The following is an 8,086-nucleotide window of genomic DNA, read 5'->3' as shown; positions in this document are numbered from 1 at the left end:
TAGGGGGTAAGTGGCCATGTTTTTGTAGCGCTGGATAACCCCTTTAATTGCTATTATACTGGGAGATAATGCAAATTGACTCATAAGGGTGAATAATATCTGAAGCATTCCAGGTAAAAAGAATTACCAGTATATATAGAGTCCTCTTGTTTTGTTCTATTCATACTTTTGGACAGCCATAGAAAAATGTAATAAACTTGAGTAGAAAACCTTCAGAAAGGCTGCGCATCAGCACAGATTGATTTCCTAAGCCACTCTGCCTGCTCAGACTTCTGTTTCCAATCTTGTATAATTCCACTTTCTATTGCAGTTCTGTGCAGGAAACAAGGGCTGGATTGTCAGGCATTCTGAATTATCAGATCCCGGATAAAGAAATGTCACTGTACTTATGTTTTTATGTTTTATATACAATATTATAGGAATATCCTCAAGAGGGCGCTCTAACACAAACCACTGATGTCTGGAAACAACACATCTAAGACTCCTAAACCCATTATCAGAATGTCTCCCTTTGCTCTGTGTCTTTCTGCGCTTGTTTTTTTTAAATTTAAAAATAAGGTTATTTCTTGACATAAATTCATACATCAAATTAATCCTGGCTGCCCAGTACATGGCGCTAACAGCCTATATTTTTCTATCGCTGACCTCATTCGCATTCACAGCTCTTAGTCCTTCTCCTATTCTTGTCTCCCCAGGGCCTGTGCTATAAAAATAAAGATGCTGTTTAAAGCTCTCCTTCTCTGTTCTCTCCATAGTAAAGATAACCCACCTCCTGTGATGTCTGCACTTTGCATGTCTGTGTTAGGTGTGTAGATTTAGCGCAATAAGGATGTTTCATTGGAATTCAAGTTGCCTCTCTTACAGAGTCATGGACGCTTATTATCAGCTGGCAATACAGTAAAGATAAAAGGAGCGCCATCGCACCATGGGTTGCAGCGTCCCAGAGCCTGCGACAGGGAAAGTGACAGAAAACAAGAACCGATTGTGCCAGTCTGCCTTGTTTTCCTTTGTATTGTCTGACTTTTCTTTCTTTTAATGCTAAAGTTAATGCTCTTTTATCCAAGTTTATGATATTTCCATACAATATTTGCTTGGAAGTGTGAGATAGAAATCGTATCTCATGTACATCAGGTCACAGCTGACACAATAGGTTACTTAGTCTCACAACAAGGATTCTATTGGTTCTTTTACACGGAGCGATAATTCGCTCGACCGCACGATTAACGATTTTGAATGAACAATGTTTTTTTTTATAACTATCAGCGTTTAGACAGAACAATACATCATACGAAAAAATTGTTATGCGATTTTTTTGCGATCGCTTAAGCCTATCTCACACATTGGTGAAATCGTTGAAAGAATGTTTACACGGAACGATCTGCGAATTTTTTTCAAATGACCAACGATAATTTGAGAACATGTTGAAAGATCAAAATGAACGATTTCTCGCTCGTCGTTTGATCGTTCGCTGCGTTTACACGTACGATTATCGTTCAAATTCGATCGTTATTGTGCAAATTCGAACGATAAATCGTTACGTGTAAAGGGACCATTAGTTAGTGTACCACATAAATAGCATCCCAACAGATAGTACTGCCAGTGGGATATGGACAAGAATATAACTACTATAATACTGCCCCCTTTGGACAGTAATAAAATACATTATTACTGCCTAATAGCTACAAGAATGTAACTATTATGTAATGTCTTTAAAAAAAAAAGTAAGTTTTTTTTTTTTTTAAATGAAGGATTTTTTTTATATCAACTATACTAAACAGACACAACACACCTATAAACACAGGCTACAGTAAAGTAATGCATGGTATCAGCAAAACAAAGGTTTCAGTTAACAGATGCATAATAAATGAAGTGGAAAACCAAGTAAATAACGGTTACTTGCAAACAAAAAACACTTAAAGTATGTGGACACTATCCATCGGGACCATTGTTTATGCAAATGTGGAGCAACTAAAGCATTAGGAGAAAGAGTAGCTTCATTATAGGATTATTGGTTTACTAAGTAGACTAGCCCATTATGTAATGTTCTATATGTGCAAGAATAGAACTGATTCTCTACTGCCCCTATGTACAAGACTATAACTACAATACTGTGCGGTACGTACAAGAATGCAACTGGTATCATACTATCTCATATACAAGAATATACCACTACAATATGGTCTCTAGTGTAAGAAACACTCTCTACAATATAGGGTCTATAATACTGCCCCCTGGATACGTAAATATGTTGTATTATATGTTATAAGAGAATAGACAGCACAAATATATAATATAAGGCTGAGTTCACACCATGTTTTGCCATCTGTTTCACTGTTTTCTTTTCAGTATGTTTAATTTTAACGTACAGAAAAACGTGGTTAAACACATTTTTGTGTATGTAAAAAAAACCTCATCTATTTTGAGCTTCAGCAGTATGGCATACAGCAGCATCATATTTTGCATTTTATTTCCTTTTAACGTACAGTTTGAACCCAGCTTAACTATTATAAAACTGCCCCTGTGTTCAATAATATCGTTGCAATCACAGATCCTCCTAGTCTGAGGGTCCAATAATGACCCACAAGCCAAAAGCCCCCTTAGGGACCTGACTAAAACTTCACCGTTAATGGACTGTCATGGCTGCGGCCCGTGCCCCGGGCCGACGCCGCTCTGCTTCTCCCCTGATGTGTTTTAACAGCATGTGCTGGGGTGTGATGCTGCTGTCTCTGCGGCCCGACAGAGCACCTTACCACTCCGCGCTCCTCCCTGCTGTGCTGGTCGGCACGCGCGTCCCCTCCTTCTAGGGCGTGGTGAAGCCCAGTGGCCCCTTAAACCCCGCTCCCTGTTGCGGCTTATGCCATCACTAACGGTGTTACAGCGGATCCACGACTTCAGTCATTACATGGATTTTCTAATATAATGTAATGATGAGTACAACAAAAGAAAAACTAAAAACACATACCCATGTGCTGAACCAGTGGACATACAGAATAGCCATACACCAGTTATCATCACTGATGGCTTGTAATGTAATGAGGGAGCAGTAGGAGTAGCAGTTAAAATGTAAAATACAGCCCCTTCAACATATTTTGCTGCTATACACAGCGTCCTCAGGAAGAATAGCTATCAATCTGCCTGTGGTAATTGTCTGCCTTATATAGGTAGGCTATAAGAAGCCACTTCCCTAATAACTTACTGCATATAACCAATCACATGTGTGGATATCGCAGATAGCCAACCATCTGTGCTGTACCTGAAGAGTCCCATTAATGGCGTCATCAATGACATCAGTGTAGTGGGCTGAGCTATACGTACCAAGGGAATGTAAGGATGGCTTACTTTTAGAGACATGCCCACGTTCCCTTGGTAATGGGACTGCTACTCCTAGTCATAGACACATGACAAAAGTTTTAATCGCTCTGGGTCTGAGCGTTTAGACCCGTACAGATTGGGAGAACCAGCGGGGAGAGGACCTCACTGCAGCGCGTCCACTCCCCGCTTTGTGTAAGGAAAAAAGAGTTGGGCTGCATAGACTTACACTATGAACGACTCTTTTTTTCTAACACAAAACGTGGAGAGGACGCGCTACAGCATGTCTTCTTGTTTTTCCAATTGGTACAGATCTGAACGCTGAGACCCGGACCAATCAAAAGTTTTCCCAAATGACAGTGACGCTTTAAACAGAACTTTACCTATTAATGTTTTGTTTTACAGCATTTGGCGACAACAGGAAGCCTACTTTATCTCTTGGTGGACAGTGTGATGACAATGAAGCTCCGTATATAACAAAGTGTTGCCTTTCCCCTCTACATCTCCCAGGGGTGGCACGGAAGCCCATGCATATAAACACGGTAAACGATTCAGCGTTCAACAAGTATCCTGTTGTGTGGGTTAATTTGCATATCAAGAAGCCTTCTCCCTAATGATCCAATCAAGGTGAGATCTAGCTGAGCCCTCAATTCTCATGTCTCATTAAGAAAGCCACCTCGAGAGGACTGAGGACACGATGCAATGCTCTCTAAATGGCTTATTGTTTAAGGCAGCGTTGATGTGGATATAGGCCTAATGCTCACACTGTGAGAGCGCTGAGAAAATGAGTGCTTTTAACCAGAAAATAACACTGAGTGTGAAACCCGGTATTTCTCAAGCACCTATCAGGGAAACTTTGTTATTTCTGTCTTTTTCTTTCCATAGTAAACTATCAGTTTCTCAGTTTTGAGGGCAAAATAGTGAATGTCTATTACTAGAGCACTGTTTAGTTCTAGTAATTCAGTTTAAAGTAGTTCCATGCCATATTACAGGGAAATTACCTGATAGTCTGGTAATAGATGTGAAGTTTCAGGTCAGTGGTAGGGAGTACCAGCTTTCAGCATAAGCTTGGGACTTTGATGCTGGTGTAAAGATGGGAGAAGATTTAACATCACCAATGAAATGGAAATAGCAGTCTGCCTGATTATTTACCTGCGCATTTTTACTACTAAAGATGTCAAGCTAACTGGCCTGTAGTTACTGGGCTCTTCTCTACCACCCTTCTTGTGGATGGACACAGCATTGACCATTCTCCATTCACGAGGAGCATCTTCTATTAGAATGGATTGGTTTTACAGGGCTGTCGCAGATTGGTGTGCTTTTTAGGGAATGTGTCATCAGAAAATCTCCTTTTGTAAAAGTATACATATTGTATAAATACCATATTTAAAAAAAAAAAAAATTGGTGACTTTTATTTTTCTAATTTTCCATGTTGCTGTCCTGATATCTTGCAGTTTTCATTCTCACCACCGGGGCTAAAACTTAGTTGAGACTTCCTGTTCTGTCTGTGGTGATTAAAGGAGGCTGCTGTAATAGCATTGCAGTGACATGTGACACCAGTAGATAGAGAAGACAACAGCAGCTTCCTGTGAAATGACCTTTTCAAAGGTCACAGAGCACGCTTAGTGATGTTTTACATTCATCTCAAGGGGACAGAGTCTGCTTATTGTCGTCTATGTCCATGAGGCTTGCTGTAAAGCATGTCACCAAACGCTGTTAAAAGCAGCTCAGGCAGGATTGCAGCCCACATAAAAATGTAAAAACAGTAAAATAAAAATAATTACAGTCAGATAATAGAAACAGATTGGAATTGGAAAAGAAAAAGTTTTAGTATATCTGGCTCTGAACAGTAAAAGAAAATCTAGGTGACATATTCCCTTTAAGAACCCTGGGGTAGACACCATTTGGACCCATCACCTTATTTAAGTTTAACAGGGAAAGTTCCTCTAAAACACTGGGGCATTAAAAGCACTAAGGCTGAACCATTACAAGTGGGGGCAATGCTATGTCCAACCATATTGTCATTTTTAAAGCCTCCTTCTGAAAATAACCGTGCCAGGAATGACCTTATCTCAGTGAAGGTTTTCTCTCCATTACTTATTTTGTAAGCCACAGTTTTCCTGCACCAGTATTTTGGTGCCTTTTGCAGTGTTCAGTGGATTAACTAATGTAGACAGGTCATTCTGGTGACAGATCCGTTTCACCTTGATTAGATTCCCCCATCCCGCAGTGTGTCATAGTCACATGGGTGAGCGAGCACTACGTTTGTTAACAGCGATTACATTTTATTTTTTTTGCCATTGATTTCTGGAACGGAGAGCAGGATCTTTATACAGCACCGTCTCGCTTATTGGTTACAGTAAAATAGGACATAAAGATTTATTGTCTCTTGAGGTAAATATTGAGTCACAAGAAGGTCCTGCCAATATTTCAATTGCTACAATACAATATGTGCTCTGCTGATCCATCATTAAATCTTCCCGGAGTGAATTTCCTGTTATAAGGAGACACCAACATTAACCATTTCACAGCAATATTTGTCAGCATGGCTCAGCATGACATATATTAAACATTTTTTGGGCTTAGACTATACACAGATATTGGGGAGAGTTTCAGAGAAGGAGTACACGGATATTGCTGGGAGGAGGAGAGTGGGTCTGCAGTTACGTGTCCACTTGGAATCATGCTACGGAGGAAAGGGCTGTATGTGTCATTGGGAGCAGCAGGGGCATAGCTAGGATTCTGTACGCCCCCCTCCCCCACTCACCACACAAAATGTTGAGAACTACATCACAAAGTTATGAGCGCTATGTCCACCATGTGTGGGCACCGGCTTTGCGGTGGTGGTCGCTGACCGACACCGCGACATTGTTAGAGCAGGAACTCATGTATATCAGGAGACCTGCACATGTTACATGGTACATGAGGCAGTATATTAGATACTAACTTCTTATTCTCCAGGCTTGTGCATTATCTATCTATCTATCTATCTATCTATCTATCTATCTATCTATCCTACACCTATAGAAAACAGTGCAGGAACAGAGTGGGGCTGGCGTGGTAGTGTCCCTCTGCTTAACCCCTTATGTACTGCAGTGTGTAAGTAACACAAAGATCACTTACTTGCAACACAAAAAACGATTAAAGCGCAAAAGACAAAGAGTCCTTTGCTTTACTGCTCAGTGCATTGATGACTCTGAACCTCTGCACAGAGCCCTGCACATTTTTCTACTTGCTGGCGGGGGTAGCCAAGAGAACCGAAGTCAGTGCACTGAGCAGTGAAGCAGAGATCTCCCTGTCTTCTGCTCTTTAACCCTTTTCTTGTGTTGCAGCATGTAATTGAACTTTGTGTCATTTACACACTGGAGTAAATAAGGGGTTAAACAGAAACTGGGGCTTAGTGAACTCTGTGGCTCTTTCCTTCCTTCCCTATGTGTCCATTAGAGCGTGCATTGGAGTGCAGCAGTCAGCGCTGAGACACTGTCTCTGTTGGGGTAAGGAGGAGCATTGTGCCAGTGGAGGTGCTGCAGAGCTGGTGCTGAGGCCAGTGTTGCCGAGGGGGGCATGGGCCTCCCAGCTGCACGGGCCCAGTAAAAGTTGTGGGGTCTGCCTCCATGGTAACTACGCCAGTGAGGAGCAAACAGTACACACACCAAAAGTATCAAGGTGAAGAGTGTACTGAGCTACTGGAAAGTCACAAACTATAGGAAAATGCTGTAGATTTCTCATGCGGCTGCTAATGGGTCTCCTTGCCTGTTGATCACCCAGTAGAATGTGCTGACAGGACGGTGTTATTTTTGGCTCTTTATTAAAAATATTCTTTAAAGTTAGGTAACCATTTGAATGTAGACAGGGCTGGGTTATGTTTGGTGGAGACTCAGTTGATATGTGCACCCACTTAACATACTCTTTTCCCTGAGTACTGGATATGTTAGCTGTTGTAGGACTACACCCCATCATGTGCATGCTAGAAGTTGTAGTCCTAGAATACTTACACACCAGCCTGCCCATGGGTGGGTGGGGTTTCAATAGTCCTGGGGCGAGGCTTAAATGAGTTGAGATTATGTTGCAAGCTTAGCCTAGCAGTAAGTAGATAGAATGGTGACATGTAGCACTCCCAAGCAGAAAACTAAAATAGCCTTTCTCCTCTCTGTATTACAGATGGGCAGTGCTGGAGATCTCCACAATACAGTAATAATAATTCCTTTATTTACAGTGGGGAAAATAAGTATTTAACACACTGCAGATTTGGAAAATTTTCCCACCTACAAGGAATTAAGAGGTCTGGGATTTTTATCATAGGTGCACCTCAACTGTAAGAGACAAAATCCTTAAAAAATTACAGCAAATCCCAGTTTGATTTTTAAATAATTATTTTGCATTGTATTGCATGAAGTAAGTATTTGATACAATAAAAAAAACAGAACTTAATATTTGGTAGAGAAACCTTTGTCTGCATTTACAGACGTTGCCTTTAGTTCTTCACCGTGTTTGCAGACACGCCAACAGGTTAGCACTCACTTGCTCTACCTTCCCGACTCGCTGGTGGCTCTATTACACATGCCGACAGCGAGCAGGTAAGTGCAGGGGGGCAGCAGGGAGCTGCGGGAGATTCTCCCTGGATGATCTTTAGATCACCCAGGAAGCCCACAAGCGATAACGGTGGTCTGCTGCAGCCGCTCCTATTGCACGGTGCAACAGCAGCAGATCGTTGCTATTCTAGTTGCTAGTCTTTCAACATGTTAAAAGACCTTAAAAGACAACGATCTGCCAACA

The 8,086-nt window shown here is 41.4% G+C and overlaps 1 long non-coding RNA gene across 1 annotated transcript; it reads left to right on the top strand.

Moving 5' to 3' along the window:
- Nucleotides 1-3,723: 3,723 nt before the first annotated feature.
- On the top strand, nucleotides 3,724-7,741 carry LOC138788393 (uncharacterized). Its single transcript, XR_011362586.1, has 2 exons — nucleotides 3,724-3,851; nucleotides 7,472-7,741. It is a non-coding gene; the product is annotated as an uncharacterized lncRNA (long non-coding RNA).
- Nucleotides 7,742-8,086: the final 345 nt, after the last annotated feature.

This window comes from Dendropsophus ebraccatus, chromosome 4 (genome assembly GCF_027789765.1).
Source record: "Dendropsophus ebraccatus isolate aDenEbr1 chromosome 4, aDenEbr1.pat, whole genome shotgun sequence".
NCBI classification, from domain to species: Eukaryota; Metazoa; Chordata; class Amphibia; order Anura; family Hylidae; genus Dendropsophus; species Dendropsophus ebraccatus.
This window is presented reverse-complemented; position numbering and strand designations above follow the sequence as displayed.